The sequence below is a fragment of the Arachis ipaensis genome, chromosome B1 (genome assembly GCF_059453495.1).
Source record: "Arachis ipaensis isolate K30076 ecotype BB chromosome B1, ASM5945349v1, whole genome shotgun sequence".
Classification (NCBI taxonomy): domain Eukaryota; kingdom Viridiplantae; phylum Streptophyta; class Magnoliopsida; order Fabales; family Fabaceae; genus Arachis; species Arachis ipaensis.
The window spans coordinates 40,216,896-40,238,805 of record NC_142436.1 but is presented as its reverse complement, the minus strand read 5'-3'; the positions used below and the strand labels follow the sequence as shown (position 1 = coordinate 40,238,805).

At 41.0% G+C, this 21,910-nt stretch overlaps 1 non-coding gene and 1 pseudogene across 1 annotated transcript; one reads left to right on the top strand and one right to left on the bottom strand.

The window, feature by feature from the left end:
- The first annotated feature begins 295 nt into the window (after positions 1 to 295).
- LOC148576299 (uncharacterized) overlaps positions 296 to 21,910 on the top strand; it is a 104,110-nt pseudogene continuing 82,495 nt past the window's right edge.
- LOC148576301 (small nucleolar RNA R71) lies at positions 16,593 to 16,696 on the bottom strand. Its single transcript, XR_015904309.1, has one exon. It is a non-coding gene; the product is annotated as a small nucleolar RNA R71 (small nucleolar RNA).

Here is a 21,910-nt window from a genome sequence, read left to right as displayed (position 1 = left end):
TGGTTACAATCAAATAGTGGTAGACCCCAAGGACCAAGAGAAAACTTCATTCACCTATCCTTTTGGAGTCTTTTCCTACAGAAGGATGTCTTTTGGACTCTGCAATGCTCCAGCAACCTTCCAAAGGTGTATGCTCTCCATATTCTCTGACATGGTAGAAAAATTTTTAGAGGTCTTTATGGATGACTTTTCTGTGTTTGGTAACACTTTTGACACTTGTCTGAAACATCTAACCCTTGTATTGAAAAGATACCAAGAAACAAATTTAGTTTTGAATTGGGAAAAATGCCATTTCATGGTACCAGAGGGTATTGTTCTTGGGCATAAGGTTTCAAGCAAGGGCATAGAAGTTGACAGAGCTAAAATAGAAATCATTGAAAAGCTCCCTGTACCTGTCAATGTAAAAGCTGTAAGAAGTTTTCTTGGGCATGCTGGGTTCTATAGAAGGTTCATCAAGGATTTTTCAAAAATAGCCAAACCACTGAGCAATTTGCTAGTGGTTGACAATCCTTTCATCTTTGATGACACTTGCAAGCATGCCTTTGAAACTTTAAAAAGAAAACTCACTACAGCACCAATCATCACACCTCCAGATTGGGAATTACCTTTTGAACTCATGTGTGATGCAAGTGACTTTGCAATTGGTGCTGTATTGGGGCAAAAGAAAGACAAGCTACATCATGTTATATACTATGCAAGTAAGGTGTTGAATGAGGCATAGAAAAATTATACCACCAGTGAGAAAGAGCTCTTACCAATTGTATATGCATTTGATAAATTTAGACAATACTTGATTGGTTCAAAGGTTATAGTATATACTGATCATGCTGCTCTCAAGTATCTCATTTGTCTAAGGAGTATTTTAAAACTTGGTAACTTGGGTTGATTAATCTGGGATTATCAACCGAAAGTCCATTATCAAGAGCAACCTAGTTACAAGGCATTTAGTAACCCAAAGAGGTGATGGGCATCAATGTTCCTAAGAAGAAGTGTGAGCCAAGTGTCTGTAGTGAAAAGTGTTGAGTAAAATTGAGCCAAAAAGCTGCCTGCAACACTTGACACTGAGCTACAATGGAGAAATAAGTTTCTGAAACAAGAGAAAGAAAGAAAAAGTTAACAAGGATCAATCAAGAACAAGGCATTATAGCAGCAACTCTAGTTAATACTCAAAGGGACATTTCAATTCCGAAAATTAATAAAAATTGAGCTGCAAGCTGGCTGCATAAAACCCCATGAACCAAATTCAATTACCTGCTAAATAAGGACATATATGCTTTTCTGTTTTCTGTCATTTCTTCTCATGTTTTAGTGCTTGCTTGGGGACAAGCAAGATTTAAGTTTGGTGTTCTGATGACAAGTCATCCTATGCTAGTTTCACAAGCATTTTTCATTTGTTTCATTAGGTTTTAGGCGCTTTCTTGCACAATAAGTAAGTGGTTGGAGTGGAATTTTATGATTATTTTGATTCAATCAAACATCATTTATTTTATACAAAATCATGAGATTTATGCAAAAATTAAGTGATTATTATGAATGATGCAAATTCTTATGATTTTGGTGAGACTTTGATTGCCTTTTTGATTGAATTCAGGTGAGAAAATGAAGAGAAAGAGAGGCACTGCAGAATAACGTTGCGTTCAAAGAAAGAACGCCATGCTCAGTAGCGATGAGCACGTGTACAGGACGCCTACGTGTCAGGGACAATTTTCAAAGATCCACGCATACGCGTGCATGACGCATATGCGTGGAAGTGATTGGCACTTGTTTTCAAAAGGAGCGCTACATTCATTAAGTCAGCATTTTCGGGTAGATTCAAATTTGGAAGTGAAGTTTTGCAATCGACGTGCACGCGTACATGATGCGCACGCGTCGATGGAGCACCTGGGATGAAGCACGCTCACGCGTGGTTGGCGCAGAAGCTTGGAATTACAACTTTGCTATCCATGCGCACGCACAGAGGACGCACACGCGTGAGCAGCGTTCATGGCGCCAACGTAGCGCTCGTTTAAAGAACGCTATCAAGGACGTGCATGCGTATATGACCCGCACGCGTCAATGAGCAAAAGTACGAGAGACGCACGGGCGCGAAGCACGCGTACGCGTGGATAAATGAACACTCCGCTCAATTTCAGAACGCTACGTTCCCTTGGAAGCTGCAACAAAGTACCCATCTTTGATCCACTTAAAAAAAAAAGGCTAAAAAGCCCACTCCAAGGACAGCATAACAGAACTGGAAAGTGCATAAATAGAGAAGAATTTGATTTCATTAGGGATCTTTTCTTTTAATTTTTCTTCCTTTCTAGAATTTGAGACTTGGAGATCGGATCTGAGTTTTCTTTCTACTGTTTTCTTTTTCTGGAATTTCTTCTTTTCTGTTTTGCTAAAGAGAGAAATTGAGACCTTAGTTTTCTTTCTGTTTCTTTATTCTTCTGTAATTTTTAATTTCTCTTTTAAAATTTTAGAGTTTATCTAAGTTTTCTTTCTGTTTATCTTTTCTAAAGATTGTTTTGTTTCTGTTTTGGTACTGAAATCCTGATTGATAAATTTTTTGAATTACATCATCTAAGTGATTTACTGCAATCTACATTTTCCAGTTCTGTTTTGATTCCGAACACCCAAATCCCTTTATTCTTCATGCACTTTAATTTTTCTAGCAATTTAGATTCAGCAATTTAAATTTCTTGCACTTTAAGTTTCAGTTATTTAACTTTCTTGCAATTTAACTTTCAGCTCTTTTAATTTCTTGCACTCTAAGTTTCTGTAATTTACCTCTTCTGTACTTTAAGATTCTGCCAATTTTCATTCTGCACTCTAGTTTACTTGCAAATTCCCTTCTGTCAATTAAATTTCACCTAATTCATCAAATAGTCACTTAACTAAATTTTTCATCATAATAAAGTTGCTCAATCCATCAATCCCTGTGGGATCGACCTCACTTTTGTGAGTTTTACTACTTGATGCGACCTGGTACACTTGCCGGTGAGTTTGTGTGGAATCAATTTTCCCTCATCATTATCTTGCAGGTCTTAGTCAGGCAAATCAGAAGTTGGTGGATTGAGTTTTAATTGCATTAAAGGAAGATGGTGAAGGATTGGAGTTGCTTTGTCTTTCTGTATTAACTTTGGTATTACTGTCTTCTTTGCTTGTGAATGATTTCTTCTATGGCAGGCTGTATGTGATTAACGCTGTATGGCCACGGTCATCAATCTCCTCTACTTCAGATCAAACACCGTATGGCCGCGGTCATCCAATCTGAACGAGGGTGAAGCTCTAGTAGTTCATTCTCTTTGGTGATCCTACTCAAAACGCCACAGACACGGTCGAATCTTCCAGATCAGAGGATGTAGACACGGGTGGTTATCAGGAACATGGTCTTAGTATGATGAACATAGCTGATTGTCACTGATCATCCTATTCACCATGTTGAAGAACAAATATACATCTTAAAATTAAATCAAACATGGATCGAAGAGAAACAGTAATACTTTTATTAATTCATAGGACTTAACAGGGCTCCTCCCTTCAACCTAAGAGGTTTAAAAACTCATACTAATAGAAAATACAGTGATGGAATTCGAAATATGCTGGAAGAGATCCTAAACAAGTGTGATCTTCTTCCTTACATACTAAATTAATGACTAGTAAGGGTAAAACAGTCTTTTTAGTGCTAAAATCCACTTCTGGAGCCCACTTGGTGAGTGTTTGGGCTGAGATTTGATGAGATCCACATGCTAGGAGGCCTCTAGGGTGTTGAACACTGGCTAGGGGGTCCTCTTTGGGCATTTGGATGCTGATCTCTTCTCCTTGGGCGTTGGACGCCTGAAGGGGGCAGGAGGCTGGTGTTGGACGCCAGTTTTGGGCCTTTTAATCTGAAGCAAAGTATAAACTATTATCCATTACTGGAAAGCTCAGGAAGTCATCTTTCCATATCCATTGAGAACGCTCCATTTGGACTTCTGTAGCTCCAGAAAAGATCTTCCGAGTGTAAGGAGGTCAGATCCGGACAGCATCTGTAGTGCTTTCTCTGTCTCTGAATCAGACTTTTGCTCCAGCTCCTCAATTTCAGCTAGAAAATACCTGAAATTAGATAAAAATACACAAACTCATAGTAGAATCTAAAAATATGAATTTAACACTAAAACCTATAAAAACTTAATAAAAACTAAACAAAATATGCTAAAAACTATATGAAAATGATGCCAAAAAGCGTATAAAATATCCGCTTATTATTAACATCTTTTGAGGTTCTTTTATTAAGCGAGGTAAACTTTCAAACACTATTTTAATAGTTTTCTCTAATGAAATAAATTAAACATATTGGATGTGAAAGTTCCCTTTGGAATCAAACTCGAGACTTACTTGAAGCCATAATATAGTTCAAGTTTTGAACTATTACATCCACAAAATGTTTTTTTCCATAATATAGGAAAATTATGCTAGCATTTCTTGAATTATGTGGGCCAACATTTGGCTGCCAATGGTGGTGGATATGTGATAATCTTGTATAATAGTTGTACAAGATTTTGCTGGTACGAGTTGTAAGATAGATCAGGAATTCACCGGCCAAGGTGGTGACAGGACTGGATCTTTGGAGTGGCCGGAGGTACCTGTAAAGACACTCCAACACTCAAGTCATAATGGATCTAAGAGGTATAGGTGAGGGTTAGGAGTGTCTGATGTACCTGAGAGAGCCCCTAACTCCCTTTATATAGTTTGTGTTGCTATCTTATCTTGTCGGCTTAGATAAAAGAGATATTTGAGTTTGAAAATTAGTTAGAGATATCTGGGGTCTTTTGGCCAGGTTGGGGGTGGTGATGGTCTGGACCCGAGAAATCGGGTCTTAGCTTGGCCGTTTGGGGGACTCGGGGATCGATTCTAGAACAGATGCCCCTGCATCGGGAGGGTATGCACGCTTAATCTCGTTACTGACGTGGTTTAGAGGTTTCGTGTGGGAAAATGTGGTGCAACCCTGTGCTTTTGGGAGAGATCGGGAGTCCGTGATGTTTAATATATTTGGTTGTCCCATCTCCTGCCTGTTGTTTTTCCTTTGATGAAATCTATCCGTTGCATTTTTCAAGGTGTCATAATGACACTTAATGGGAGGAGAGAGATTCATATTTTCCATTTTTTTACCCTTCGTCTTTCCGCATCACAATTTGAAACGTTTGGGGATTTTGTTATTATTTTTCCTTGCTTTTCCACTGTAACTGCCCATTTCCTCTCCTCCATTTTCTCCCCATGCACTGCCTTCTTTCTTCTTTGCTGCTGGTGCTGCCATTTGCTCTGTCTGTTTGTTTGGCCGTTGCATTTGCTGCTGCTCTTCCTTATATTTTTAGAGCAGGTTAGTGGTTCTCTTCTTATGATTTTCCTTTTGCATTTTTATTCGATGTTTTGCCTTGCCCTTTTTTCTGAATTTTCTTTTTGCTTGGTGGTGGAAAAATGTAGGAGAACGTCATTGTGTTGGTTGGTAGTTATTTGATTGTAGTTCTGGTACAGTTATAAATCTTTATTTTATGTTTCTGGGTAGTGAGTTGACAGTGGTTTTTCCTTTAGATATAAGTATGGTGCAATGGAGAGGAATGTCCCCATTTCAACTCCCGGAAGGTGGTGTCCCGGATCATTACCAGTGGGCAAAGTTCGATGTGTCGGGTACACCCTCCCGTTTAGATGAGGGGGGACCTTCAGTGGCTCCGGGATGAGGGTGCCATGTTGGAAGGAGGCGAGGCGGAGTGGCAGTATGAGCACGTGCTCATAGATGAGAATGAGAGAGTGTGTTATTTGAACCTGGACTCTCCCCGGTTTCCTGACTGGATATGGGTGCATGAGCCCTTTGACCAAGTTAGGGATTTGGCTGCCTTTTTCTGAGTTTGCGATGGCCCTTCCTAATCGTGTGTCCACAGTGCCGTCTCAAATACACCCGAATAGTTGGGTGGCTATCTAAACTTTCAAGTTGGTATGCAAAATTTTAGAGAGTCTGGCTCATGTTGAGGTTTTTCTCTTCTTCTTCTTGTGCACCATCCCTCATAAGGAGGGAAAGCATCGTAAGGGATATATTTTGCTCCGGGCTCACCAAATCTTTGACCTGTTCGAGCATTCATTTCATGGTTTTAAGGTAGAGTACTTCAAGGTTTGTCTGGTTTAGGGTCATCACCCTTTTTGGTTGTCCCTAGAGGGGGAGCATCGAATTTGTCCATGTTGGAATTTTGGGGCCGTGGCCTCCTACCTTACGAGGGTAACTTATGAGGGTCTATCACCCGAGAATAAAGATATTGTCGATGTATTGTTGGCGATATTTGGGGATAGGCCATTAAACCCTCATGATGTCTTGAAGGGTCTTGAGGTAGGCAGGTCGTATGTTGGTATGTTCTTCTTTAACTTCTACATGTTATCTAGCTGCCTTCTGATCTCGTAATTTGACGTTTCTTTGTATTGTTTTTGCAGTTGAAATGGCTGATGGACTAACGATGTTGCAGCGGTTGAAGGCCGCTTTTGTTGATCCTTCGGAGGGTGGAGCTGAGGACTCTTCTCGATCGATGCCCCCTATGGCTTCTGTTCCTAGCTCTCAACGGTCTTTCAGGAGATCATCCAAAAGGGGGCTGCGGGGGACGATGACCTTCAGAAGATTTCGATTCCCGAATCCATAGGAAGCATAAGAGGTCTGAGGGAGGTGGTCAGGAAGGGGTTAGTGCGGGGGTGGTTACCCCCTGCGTGATGGATCGTTCTGTTGATGCGCCTGGTTTCATTGATCGGCATCTACTGCTCGGCACTGACGACTTCTTAGGGATTTTGACTTGTTTCGCCAGGCTAAGTCAGTGTATCGTGCCCTCCTTCATTTTACCGCTATTATCTGGAAAGCTGACCCCACGCTTTCGTAGACTTTCCTTTTGGATGGGGAGTTGCGTCAGGCTTAAATGGAGCTCGGTGTTTTAAAGGGTCAACTGGAGACGTCCGAGGCTGCCAGTGCAAAAGCGGCTAAGGATGCTAAAGGGGTAGGTTTTGAGATTTTGCGACTATCGGAGCAGGAGACCGAGCTGACTTCTCAGGAGGCTAGGGCCCAAAAGCTTGCTTCTGATGCCGAGAATACTGCTGTCGTGGCACGTTCTGATGTCGAGGCTACGAGGACCGAGGTGGAAACTTTGAATAAGCAGAATGCCAATCTTCTGGCTTATGCGCAGGCGGCTATCTCTGCTACTTAGGAGGCTCTAAAGGCTCAAGTCTAAGTATTGGCTTCTAGGGTGGACATGTTCATGATGTGAGCTTTCCGTACCATGAAGGTTGGTCAGATCAAGGACTTAGAGTAGTTTGTTTTATTTAAATTTTATTTTATAAGTTTGTAAGCCATCTGTTCGGCATATATATTACTTCTGCGAGATAATTTTTGTTAAGTCTGTAAGCCGTTTTTCGGCGACTTTATGCTGTTTTGGTGGCTTCTTTTTTGGCCGTTTTGTTATGCATGAATGATGGGCTTCTTGGTGGGCCGTTTTGAATGCTTTATTTTACTTGTATGGATATGCGTTGTATGTGTTGGCCTTGGGGGGTGATCAGGCCCTGGGGTAGCCATTTTGCTCGTACCATTTTGCTCGGGTAGAAACGTAAAAACTTAAAAGGGAGTATTTAAATAAATAACTTGCTAAAAGTTTGGGCCTTGTTAAAACCTTCCATTTTTCTTGGGTAGGAAAGGGTGCCCGAAAAAATGAGAATCATAACAAATAACAAAGGGAGAAAAAAGAAAAAGGGATGACGAGTAAAGAAAATATGAGAAATAGCAGATAAACATTACATTTTCGCTAAAGGTAACAGCCCAGTGGGACTCCTCTATGTGTAGTAGCGCCGTATGTTTGCAGCGTTCCATGATCTTGGTATCTCAGTCCCGTTGAGTCGTTCCAAGTTATAAGCACCTTTCCAAATTACAAACTTAATTTGGTAGGGTCTTTCCCAGTTGGTGGTGAGCTTTCCTTTTCCTAGGATGGGGGGCCAATGTCGTTACGCCACAGGACTAAGTCTCCTTGTTTGAAGTCCCGTTTTAACATGCCTCGGTTGTCCTTTAAGCTTATTCTTTATTTCAGGGCTAGTTCCCATAGGTGCTATGCTTCTGACTTTGTGCATGAGGTCCCGCTCTGCGTCTTCATCGTGCCCTCCTACGGTCCTTCGTAGGATGGGTTCTCCGACTTCCACAAGGATAACAGCCTTTAGGCCATATGTTCTCTGGACGGGAGTTTCCTTGGTTGGTGTTTAGGGTATGTCCGGTATGACCAGAGCACGGATCTGAGCTCGTCGGCTCATAGGCCCTTGGCTTCATCTAATCATTTCTTGAGTCCCTTCACGATGATCTTGTTGGTCGCTTCTACTTGTCCATTGGTTTTTGGGTGCTCTACCAAGCTGAACTTCTGTGAGATGTCGAGTCTCTCTAAGAACTCCCTGAACAGTTTGTCTGCAACCTGAGTATTGTTATCTGAGATCACAATCTCGGAGATTCTGAACCGGGTTATGACTTGCCTCAAAAAGAATTTTTGGCACTGAGTAGCCATGAATGTGGCCAGTGTTCTGCTTTAATTCTTTTCTTATAATAGCCTATGGCAACTATAAGGTATCGGAGCTATCTGGGAGTCGTGGGGGAAGGGTCCCATGAGGTCGATTCCTCATGTTTAGAAAGGGCAATCCGTCGTTATCACGCTGAGCTGGTGGGGGCTGCTTGGTGAATGTTGGCATGAACTTTCCACCGCTTGCATCTTTTGACTAGCTGGAGGGTGTCTCTAATGATGGTAGGCTAGAAGTACCAAGCTCGGATGACCTATTGGGCTAAGGTTTTTCCTCCGACATGATGTCCACAGCATCCTTAGTCACGAAGTATGTAGTTTGTTTTGCCGGGTTCTACACACTTGAGGAGAGGTTGGGACAATCTTTATTTGTATAGTTGTCCTGCTATTGTGGTGTATTTTGTAGCTTCTTGTTTTACATATTTTGCCTTATTCGGGTCCTTGGGTAGGTCCCCGTCGGCTAGGTACCTAAGTATGGGAGGGTCCAAGAGTGTTAATTTGACAAGGCCAGAATTGTCGAGGTCGTGGTCTCGACAGATGGTGTCTTGATGACTTCTTGGATTAGTGATCAGTTCCCAAGGAATGTGTCAAATGGTTGATCTATTTTGGATTGATTGAAATTATTTTGTTTGTTTCTACCATCCTCAATAGGGGACCATAGTAAAGATATAGATAGATATAATTTTTGCATAGTTGCATGCATGTAGTTAGTGCATTAAATAATTTGCTTCCCCTTTTACCCTTCTCCTTTGATTGTGATTAGCATGAGGTCATGCTATTGTTTAAGTGTGGGAGAATTGATGAAGCCACATTTGATGATAAATTTTGGATTGATTTGAGTGGATTTCATCATACAAACCCACATTTATTCATCCAAATAGTATACTTTTGTGTTCTCTCCCTAAATTGTGAAAACATGCTATTTTATACTTAATTTAATCAATTTTATTCCACTTTCATGCCATTCGATGCTTGATGATTTTGATGAGTGATTTCAGGTGTAAGAGGATGGAATGGCTTGACAAGAGTGGAAGAGAAGCATGCAATTGGGAGAAAATATGAAGAAAACAAAGGAGAAGCACACAGCCAAGTGTGCGTATGCATGAGTGACGAAACCGGCAAGTGTGCGTACGCATACATCTGTGCATACACACAAGAGAAAAATTCAACAAGTGTGTGTACGCACACACCTGTGTGTACACACAAGTCCCTGCGCGTGCCTTCATTAAAAAGTCATGTGGCTCGCGATTTGGGAGGCTTTTTAGCCCATTTTTGAAGGCTTTGAAGCATATATGAAGGGGCAAGCAACACCATACAACACCATACAATAGAATACATTATACAATACACTGAGATAGTTTTTAGGGTAGTTTAGGATAGTTTTAGCTTAGGTTTTCTCCCAATTTTCCTTAGGTTTAATTAGGGTTTTTCTACAATTTTGTATTTTTCCAATTTCGATCTTGGATTCTATCTATTTCCATTGTAAGTATTCCTTGATTTTCTCTTTTATTACACTACTTGTTCTACACTTCTATTTTAATTTCCTTTATCAATACATATATGCTTCTTGCAGTTTTGAGTTTTTGGTTGATGAATTTGATGTTTGATGGTTACTATATGTTTATTGAGTTGCTTTTGTTGATTTTGATCATTGGTTGTTCATAGTTTCAAGTAATTTTACAATTTTGCCATGTTTTGTGAATATGCCTACCATGTGTTTGATGAAATGTCAATTTTGACTATGAGGTAGATTTCCACCCCTTGGCTTGGGAAAATGAGTATATAGATTACTAGAGTCATAATGTCCGACATTTAGTGATAATTCTTGGGTTGTTAGTTGTTATTGTTTCCACTAATGCTAGCTTTTTACTAACATAATTAGTAAGTTAGCTAGGAGTTGTGGATTAATAACAATTATTCTCACTTGACTTACTCTTCGATGTTAAGGGTTGACAAAGTGAGATTAATCCATCATAACTATCATAGTTGTGGTTATGGCAAGGAAGGAATTCCATAACTCATCCCAAGTCAAGGTTCCATTTATGTTTTGAACCACATTTCCACCGTTTTAAAGTATTACTTGTCTATATTACATACATAGTTCTTTAGTTCTTTTATTAGTTTATTAATTACAATTTTGAGCGTTCTTTTATTCCTTTAATCATTTGCTTCTTTATTGAAAACCCCTTTGCTTTCCACAACCAAAATTGTGCGCTTATTGTTGCTAGTTCCTAGGGAGAACGACCCGAGGTTTAATTACTCTCGGTTATATTTGTATTTGAAAATTAAACTTTGATTGGGAGGGTTACTTGTTGGTTTGGACTATGCTATCAACGAAGAAATTGTTTTGCTAAATTTCCTTGCCTTGATGGAGAGAATTACGACGGTTCGGAAATTTAGCAAAATAATTTCTTCGTTGATAGCATTGTCCAAACCGAAAAGTAACCCTCCCAATCAAAGTTTAATTTTTGTTTCTGCCAAGCCCGGAGGGTCTTCCAAAAAGAAAGCTTCCTGGGTTTCTTTCAGGTCGGCTCAGGGGCATAAAGTTTTTGCCATGTACGATGAGTCTTTTAAAGATTTTAAGAATTATTTCTTCCGAGTCCGTGCTGTTGAGGGGGCCCATCCCTTTTCTCTTGATGAAAATGATGAGCCTGCCTTTCCTCTAGAATGGCAAAAGAATGTGAGAGTGTCTCGCTATACATGGGAGATGCTTGACGAGGTTGAGCGGGCTTTTGTAATTGTTCTTGAAGATTTATGGGGGGAACCACCCCATATTGATACGAAAAGATTTTTGAGTGATCCATCTTTGATTCGAACTGCTTTGGGTTCTGTCTGACTTGTTTCTATACTTGCTTTTTAGTTTTGCTTCTTCTTTTTGTGATTGTAATCCATTGTTGTGGTCGATTCTGTATTTTCAGAGATGTCGAAAAACAATGATTCCATGAAGGCCTACAAGAAAGCAAAGAAGGCTGCAGCTGCTCAAAATATCTCGGCCAAGGTGGTGGGAGAGGGATCTTCTCAAGTTCCAGTGAAGCCGCCCGTGCTGAGTTCTCCTAGCCCAAGGAGGGTAATTCCCACTCCTAGGGTTCACCTGGCCGAGCCTCCGCAGTCTTCCGCTGCTACATCTGGTGCTCCTCCCAACAAGAAACAAAAAATAATTGAGCCTTTCAACCTTGATGCCCCTGATTTTGATGCGGTCGAGTTCGTAGATCAGCAGATCGGTCCATACGGTGTCCTCCCTATGGATGATGTATCACTTCTTCGTCATTTGGACTTTATAACTCGGAGTAGTGTAAAAATGGCACATATGGAAGATGCCTTGTATCGAACAGCTCAAAATCTTCCTCTCCATGCCACCAAAGCCTTCATGGAGGAGGCAAAATAGGAATTCGACCGGATGAAGGGCTTGAAAGAGGAGCTTGAGGTAAAAGTAGCCAAACTGGAGAAGGATCTGGAGAACGAAAAGGCTAGCTCTCTTGCCCTAGCGGCTTCTGTGAGATTGGCCGAGGACACTGCGTTGAGGCATAAAGATAGTTATGTCACATCTTATCGGGAGGTAATACGTCTGAGGGAAGAGTTGGAGTCTGCCTGAGTTGACTATTCCGAGCTCCAAGGTCACCTTGTCGGTAGCGTAAACGCTGCTTATGATAATTTGAAGGAGCAGGTTCAAGTTCTCGCTCCTAAGGTTGATCTTACTCTTTTTAGCTTGGACAACATTGTGAGGGATGGTAAGATTATCCCCGACAACCAAGATGATGATGATGTCGAACCTCCCTCTGCGCCTGCTACTAAAGTGTCGACCTCTATAGTTCCTCCTGCTGGGATTGCTCGTCCAAAATTAGATTTTGATTGTCAAATTCTGAATAGGGACGACGGTACGGTGGATGCAGTGCCTCTCCAAGCTCGCCCTCCTTCACCCCAGGCTGATGCTACCGAGAAGGCTCCCGATCTTAGCTGATTTTTCTTGGATGTTTGTGTAGATAGCCCGACTTGTGGGCTTTTAAACTCTTTATTCAGTAATTTGAATATTTTGCTGACTGTTGATACTCCTTCTGGTTGCTTGTTTAGCAACTTTTCATTTTGAAAAAACAACAAGTAGCTTTCAAGCTTTGGGCCTGATCCTGAAGCTTGTTTATAATATTGTATTTTATATCATGCTTGTTTGCACTTGTTTTGGCACCTTTCTGGGTTTTGAGAATGCTGAAGCCTTGCTGCTCGGCCTCTTTGGATTGCTTTGTACTTATTGCTTGTAGCTTGGATCCTTTGTGGATGTGTGGATCCAACTCGTATTTCGGTTTTCTGGCTCTTACTTGTATTTATTTCTGGCCATCCATAACCGATTTCTTTACGTTAGTCCTCTTTCCAGTTATTTTTGTAGTCCTCTTTTTGGACTTTTGTCAGGTCTCTTTCAGGGACTACTTTTATAACTTGTCTGTTGTAGGAGACCGACTTCTTTGCGTCGTCCTTTTCTAAGTTATTTTTGTAATCCTCTTTTTGGACCTTTGTCAGGTCTCTTTCAGGGACTACTTTTATAACTTGTTTGTTGTAGGAGACCGACTTCTTTATGTCGATCTCTTCTAAGTTATTTTGTAATCCTCTTTCTTGGACCTTTGTCAGGTCTCTTTCAGGGATTACTTTTATAACTTGTCCGTTGTAGGAGACCGACTTCTTTATGTCGATCTCTTCTAAGTTATTTTGTAATCCTCTTTCTTAGACCTTTGTCAAGTCTCTTTCAGGGATTACTTTTATAACTTGTCCGTTGTAGGAGACCGACTTCTTTATGTCGATCTCTTCTAAGTTATTTTGTAATCCTCTTTCTTGGACCTTGATGCTAGGGCATTTTGGCCAGTTTCACTGACCTTTTCTTTACTGTTTTTAGGATAGTTTCATGCATTTCCTTAGAAAATAAGCTAGTTTTGGGTAGATATTCACTTACATCTTGATTCAAGCATACATGGTGCACCTTACATGATTTCATGAGGATTTTGCATGAAATTAATGACAAATTGGATGTTGCATTTCCCATGACTTGGACTAGAACTTTGATGCACTTTATTGCTTGATTTCAGGACAAAGGAAGCAAGGAAGAACCACGTTAGCAGCCACATTAGTCTCACTAACGTGACTTCTAACGTAGGAATAGGAGCTAGCTTAAAAAGTTAATGAGAAAGGTAATCGCCAATAACGTCCTCAAAGCCATCATAGCCCACGTTAAGAGTCACGTTAACTAAGTTAACGTGAACTCTAACGTGGAGAAAAGAAAATAGAGCCAACGTTAGTGACACTTACCTTTGTCACTAACGTTGGGCCAAGCTCAAAAGTGGCCACGTTAGTTGCCACGTTAACTTAGTTAATGTGGCTTCTAACGTTAAGAAGCAAAAGAGAAGCCAACGTTAGTGACATTTAACTTTGTCACTAACGTTGGCCAAGCCTCCACAAGCCACGTTAACTTCCACGTTAACTTAGTTAACGTGGAAGCCAACGTGGAGAAAATATATGATTGCCAACGTTAGTGACACTTAACTTTGTCACTAACGTTGGAATGAACCACACAAGCCACAATGAGCCACGTTATCTCCCACGTTAACTTAGTTAACGTGGAAGCTAACGTGAAGAAGAGAGATGATGAGCCAACGTTAGTGACATTCACCTTTGTCACTAACGTTGGAGATGGCTAGCATTGCTACGTTAGAGGCCACGTTAACCTAGTTAACGTGGACTCTAACGTGGGAGATATGGGCACATTGGAACGTTAGTGACAAAGGTAAGTGTCACTAATGTTCTCGAAGGTTGGCAAGCTAACGTTAAGAGCCACGTTAACTAAGTTAACGTGGACTCTAACGTAAGAAAGGGGGAGGCTTTTCAACGTTATTGGGAAAGGTAAGTCTCAATAACGTGTGCGAAGGACCAAGAGGCAACGTTAGTGGCAACGTTTGTGCCACTAACATTGAGGTTAACGTGGCTCTAACTTGGGTAAGGAACGTTAGTGAAAAAGGTGATTGTCACTAACGTTCTCGAACCCACATTTTCACTTAACGTTAACACCACTAACGTCCTGAGCTAAAGTCCCTGCCCACTTTACACTTTCTCTCTGCAAGTAAAGCTAAGCCCAATGAAGAAGATAACTGCTTCAAACTCAAGATCCAAAGGCCCATACCCAAGACTTGAAGAGCCAACTAGAAGATCAGAAGAGTAGTATATATAGGGGTAGCTTTGAATTGATTGGAGAGAAAAATTGGGGGAAAAACTACTCTCTGTATTTTGCCATTCTCTGCACTTCTAGTTTTGTTTTCATGATGTATTCTCCATCTTTGCTTTTATTTTCCAGAGCTATGAACAACTAAACCCCTTTCATTGGGTTAGGGAGCTCTGTTGTAATTTGATGGATCAATACTAGTTTTCATTATTCTTCTTCTATCTGTTTTTTTGATTTTACTTGAAAGCTTTCGATCTTCATCCAATTGGATAGTTATCTTAGAAAAGAAGCTATTCAAACTTGGATCTCTTCTGAACCTTGAAAGAGGAAGGAAGAGATCATGCTAGAAATGCTTTCTCATGCTGGACCAAATTGGGTTTGGATGGATATGTGACTATAATCCTCTCAATACTTGATTTGGGAAATGCATGAGGTATAATCAGTGACCTTACTTCATCTCTTCTCATGAGCAATTGACCAAGGAATTGGCTATTGATCAAGATTTGAGAGATTGAATTACAAGGAATTATAATTCGATCACTTAAGATTGCCAAGGAGATCAATGAATGCATTGATTGAGGAAGAGATGAAAATGAAATTGATCCGGAGAATGCAACATCTCCTAAGCCCAATGAACTCCCCATTTCTGATCTTACCCATTCTCTTTAGTTTCTGTCATTTACTTTTATGAGCAATTACCCCATTCCCATTTACAATTCTGCAATTTACTTTCCGTCATTTACTTTCAGCTCTTTATTTCTAGCATTTACTTTTTCTATTATTTACTTTCCCGCCATTTTATTTTCTGCAATTCTCAACTCAAATTCTGATTCGCTCAACTAGAACATTCCTCTAATTAAAGTTGCTTGATCAATCAATCTCTGTGGGATTCGACCTCACTCTATTGTGAGTTTTTACTTGACGACGAAATTCGGTACACTTGCCAAAGGAAATTTGTTACGAGACAAGTTTTTCGTGCATCAAGTTTATGGCGCCGTTGCCGGGGATTGATTGTGCATCAACAATGATTAAATTGGAAGATAACTAGATTGAGCATTTTTGTTTTGTTTGATTTAATTTTCTGTTTGAGTAATTTACTTTCAGTTCTGGTTAATTTCTTCCCTTCCCCCTACTTTTTCAATTTTCTTTGTTATTTACAATTCAGTTCACTAACCCACTAACTGTTTGATATATTGCATCACTCACACTAACAGTAACTCTAACAGAATACTTTCTGCATTTATTTTCCTTGCTTGTGCTTTGTTGGTTGTATGACAGGGAGAAGAAGCAGGGCTTCAACTTCCTTTGATTCTGAACCTGAGAGAACCTTCTTTAGATTAAGGAGGGAAACAAGAGGAAAAAGAGTGGTTGGTGCCGAGGAAGAGGAGGAATACTTTGAACCAAACATGGAAGAAAACATGAAAAACCATCATGAAGAAGAGGCTCACAACCATGGCGGAGGAGGTCGAGCAAATCATGCTGGGGAGGATAGAAGAGTTTTAGGCTCTTACATCAATCCAAACCCAGGAAACTGTGGAAGTAGCATTCAAAAGCCAACCATCCATGCCAACAATTTTGAACTAAAACCACAGCTCATCACCCTTGTTCAGAACAACTCTTCGTTCGGAGGAAGTATCCAAGAAGATCCCAATCAACATCTAACCACTTTCCTGAGAATATGTGACACAGTGAAGTCTAATGGTGTTCATCCTGATGCCTATAGACTGCTCTTATTTCCATTCTCACTCAAGGATAAGGCAGCCAAGTGGCTGGAGTCTTTCCCGAAGGAGATTTTGACAACTTGGGAAGATGTGGTGAACAAATTCTTAGCACGATTCTACCCCCCTCAACGAATCAATAGGCTGAGAGCTGAGGTCCAAACTTTCAGGCAACAAGATGGTGAGACTCTTTATGAAGCATGAGAGAGGTTTAAGGACCTGACAAGGAGGTGTCCACCTGACATGTTCAACGAATGGGTGCAGCTGCACATTTTCTATGAAGGCCTGTCATATGAATCAAAGAAGGCTGTAGACCATTCATCAGGAGGATCTTTGAACAAGAAGAAGATTATTGAGGAAGCCATAGATGTCATTGAAACAGTAGCAGAGAATGACTATTTCTATGCTTCTGAAAGAGGCAACACTTGAGGAGTAATAGAGCTAAACAATGTAGATGCTCTGCTGGCCCAAAACAAGCTCATTACCCAGCAGCTGGCTGACCTCACCAAGAAGATGGAGAGGAACCAAGTAGCAGCAATCACTACTTCATCAACAACCCAAGAAGGAGTGAATGAAGAAGCAGAGGGTAGTCAGGAGCAAGCCAGCTACATTGGGAATTCACCTAGGCAAAACCATGATCCATACTCTAAGACCTATAACCTTGGATGGAGGAATCACCCAAACTTTGGGTGGGGAAATCAACAAGACCAAGGCATAGATCAAAGACGTTCAAATCCTAACAACAATGCAGCCCACCAACATTTCACATCTAGACCATATCAGCACCTACATAACCAACCCTCTCAACACCTTTACCAAGGCCAAAATAACCTTCCTCATCCTTCCACCTCTAATCCCAATCTACCATCATTTGATGACAGACTCTCAAGGATTGAGAATCTACTTGAAGGCATAGACAAAGAGATTCAAGACAGTAAAGTATTCCGAGAAGAAGTGATGTCCAATATGCAGAATCAGGATGCTGCCATTAAGAAATTTGAGACACAAATTGGCTACTTATTCAAGCAAATTTCCAACCACAACCTTCGCAGCAATACTGACTCAACACAAAGGGAGGAGTGTCAGGCTATCACTCTTCGAAGTGGGAAGGAACTGAAGGAAACCCCCCAAAAACCACAAGAAAAGGACTCAGATAAAGAGGAAGAAGAGCAGGATGGAGCTCAAGTTCCTACTTTGAGTTCACAAAAAGGGGAAGGAGTACTGAAGCCAGACGTACCAAGAGTACCATATCCTCAGCAATTAAAGAAGAAGGGGGATGACAACCAGTTTTCAAGATTTTTGGAAATCTTCAAGAAACTACAAATCAACATACCCTTTGCTGAAGCAATAGAACAAATGCCACTCTACGCCAAATTTTTAAAGGAGCTAATGACTAAGAAGAGAAGCTGGAAGAACAACGAGACTGTGATATTAACTGAAGAATGTAGTGCTATTATTCAGCACAAACTACCCCAGAAATTGAAGGATCCCGAGAGTTTTCAGATCCCTTGTATTATAGGGGAAATCACAGTGGAAAAGGATCTTTGTGACTTAGGAGCCAGCATCAATTTGATGTCGGTAGCTATGATGAGAAAGATGAAGATTGAGGAAGCTAAACCAACAAAGATGGCCCTACAATTGGCAGACCGATCGTTCAAGTTCCCGCATGGCGTCGTAGAAGATTTGCTGGTGAAAGTGGGAGATTTTATCTTCCCAGCAGACTTTGTAGTGCTGGACATGCAGGAGGAAGCCAAGGCTTCCATCATCCTAGGAAGGCCATTCTTAGCCACTGCTGGAGCTGTCATTGATGTACAAAAAGGAGATCTCACCCTGCGATTACACAATGAAAAGATGACGATCAATGTGTTCAAGGCCATGAGTTACCCACCAGAGCAATTGGGAGAGTGTATGAGGTTGGACTCACTTGAAGATGCAGTGCAGGAAAGTTTTGAAGAAGAAGAACCTGAAGATTTAATAGAGGAGGAGTCAACGTTTAGTGAAGAGGTTGCAACAGCAGAGATTCAAATACAAGGTGCACCAAAGGAAAAGAACGAAAAGTCAGAGGCACCCAAACTTGAACTCAAAGCACTGCCACCCACTCTCAAATATGCATACTTAGGAGAAAATAAAAATTACCCAGTAATCATAAGCTCATGCCTCAGCCAAGATCAAGAGGATGAACTGCTCAAAGTATTGCGAAAACACAAAGATGCCATTGGATGGACTCTTGCTGACCTGAAAGGGATAAGTTCGGCCATATGCATGCACAAGATACTGCTGGAAGATGATGCCAAACCATCCATTCAATCCCAAAGGAGGTTGAACCCAATCATGAAGGAAGTGGTACAGAAAGAAGTTATGAAGTTATGGCAGGGAGGGGTAATCTACCCGATCTCAGACAGCCCCTAGGTTAGCCCCGTGCATGTCGTCCCAAAAAAGGGAGGAATTACCGTAGTTCCCAATGAGAAGAACGAACTAATTCCTACAAGGACAGTCACAGGATGGCGGATGTGCATAGACTATAGGAAGATCAATGAGACTACACGAAAAGATCATTTCCCCCTTCCATTCATGGATCAGATGTTGGAAAGACTTGCAGGGCACACATATTATTATTTTCTCGATGGTTATTCAGGATATAACCAAATAGTGGTTGATCCCAGAGATCAAGAGAAAACCTCATTCACTTGCACATATGGAGTGTTTGCTTACAGGCGCATGCCATTTGGGCTATGTAATGCACCTGCGACTTTCCAACGCTGCATGCTTTCTATCTTTTCAGATATGATAGAAAAATTCATTGAAGTTTTTATGGATGATTTCTCGGTATTCGGAGATTCCTTCCCTAGTTGCCTACATCACCTCGCCTTGGTATTGAAAAGATGCCAGGAGACCAATCTGGTCTTGAATTGGGAGAAATGTCACTTTATGGTGACAGGAGGAATAGTCCTTGGTCACAAAGTTTCTAACCAAGGCATTGAGGTTGACAGAGCTAAAGTAGAACTTATTGAAAAACTACCGCCACCCAGTGATGTCAAGGCAATTAGGAGCTTTTTAGGTCATGCGGGTTTTTACAGAAGGTTTATTAAAGATTTTTCAAAGATAGCCAAGCCCTTAAGCAATCTCCTTGTATCTGATACACCATTTATCTTCGATGAAACATGCATGTTAGCATTTGAAAATCTGAAAATGAGGTTGTCCTCTGCTCCTATCATTTCCCCACCTGATTGGAACTTACCATTTGAATTGATGTGTGACGCATCTGATTTTGCAGTTGGGGTAGTGTTAGGACAGAGGAAAGATAACTTAGTCCATGTGATATACTATGCGAGCAAAGTCCTTAATGATACTCAAAGAAATTATACCACTACTGAAAAGGAGTTGCTAGCAATAGTTTTTGCATTTGACAAGTTTAGATTGTACCTCATTGGTGCTAAAGTGATTGTTTTTACAGATCACACAGCACTTAAATATTTGTTTGCCAAGCAAGAATCAAAACCAAGACTAATAAGATGGATCTTATTGTTGCAGGAATTCAATATTGAAATCAGAGACAAGAAAGGAGTGGAAAACAAGGTAGCAGATCACCTATCCAGGATTCCTCACGATAAAGGTAGAGCACCTGATACAAGTGTGAACGAGCTCTTCCCTAATGAGCAGTTGATGACAGTTCACAAAGCACCATGGTTCGCAGACATTGCCAACTTCAAGGCAACTGGGGCCTTGCCTCCAGAGATCAATAAACATCAAAAAAGGAAGCTCATGAATGATGCAAAGTACTTTGTCTGGGATGAGCCATATCTATTCAAGAAGTGTTCAGATGGAATCCTTAGAAGATGTGTTTCGGAAGAAGAAGGACGAGAGGTCCTATGGAATTGCCACGGCTCATGCTATGGAGGCCACTTTGGAGGGGAAAGAACTGCAGCTAAGGTGTTACAAAGCGGATTCTTTTGGCCCACCCTTTTCAAGGATGCCAAAGAACTAGTGAAGAGCTGTAATGAATGCCAAAGATCTGGGAACTTGCCCAAAAGAAATGAGATGCCACAAAATTTCATCTTGGAACTGGAACTGTTTGATGTGTGGGGAATCGATTTCATGGGACCTTTCCCAACCTCATATGCAAACAAGTACATCTTGGTAGCAGTGGATTACGTTTCCAAGTGGGTAGAGGCTATTGCAACCCCAACGAATGATAACAAGGTGGTCATGAACTTCCTCAGAAAGAATATCTTTAGCCGGTTTGGAGTTCCACGAGCACTCATCAGTGATGGAGGGAGCCACTTTTGCAACAGACCACTAGAGGCTCTTCTCCTATGATATGGGGTAAGACACAAGGTAGCCACGCCTTACCATCTCCAAACAAGTGGACAAACTGAGATATCCAACAGAGAGCTAAAGAGGATTCTGGAAAAGACTGTGGGTGCATCAAGAAAAGATTGGTCGAAGAAGCTGGATGATGCTCTTTGGGCATACAGAACAGCAGTCAAAACACCACTTGGAATATCCCCATATCAACTGGTGTATGGGAAAGCTTGTCATTTACCACTGGAGCTGGAACACAAAGCTCTCTGGGCTATCAAGATACTAAATTTTGACAGCATTGCTGCTGGTGCAAAGAAGATCTTGCAACTGCAAGAGATGAATGAATTCAGGTCACAAGCCTATGAAAATACCAAAATATATAAAGAGAAGGCAAAGAGAAGACATGACCTGCATCTTGCACCCAGGAGTTTCGAAAAAGGGCAGCAAGTACTCCTCTACAATTCCAAATTAAGACTGTTCCCAGGAAAACTCAAATCAAGGTGCTCCGGCCCTTTTCTTGTCACAAAGGTCTCACCATATGGACACATCGAAATCATGGATGAAGGTTCAGAGAGGACTTTTACAGTGAACGGACAAAGACTCAAGCATTATCTGGGCAACATGGGGGAAAACCCCAGAGTAAAGTATCATCTCAAGTAAAGGAGGAATCGTCGAGCTAGCGACGATAAAAAAAAAAGCGCTCTGTTGGGAGGCAACCCAACCTCAGGTAGTTTCCTTTTCATTTTTATTTCAATAAAGTTCACAAGTTGTTTTCCCTGTATTGCGAGAAGCTAAGTTTGGTGTTCCACACCAAAACAATCCAAGAGTGAAAGTGTAATTCTAAGTTTGGTGTTTCACCAAAGGAATTTAGTTAGAATCACACTCCACTCCCAAAGCACATTGCTAGCTCCAGTCAATCAATGGAAACCACTTAGATTTAGTTAGATTTTAGTTAATAGTTGTTTTGTTAAACAACAAGATATGAGGTTCTATGCATAAATGCAAGGTTCTGTACTAGGCAACGAACTAAGTTTGGTGTTCACACACCAAATTAAGTTCATAAGTCACAAGCATACATGCATGCTAACTATTTCTCGAGTGCTTTGGGAACAAGCAACTTCCAATAACTTTGCAGGAATCTTATGAGGAAATGGTGC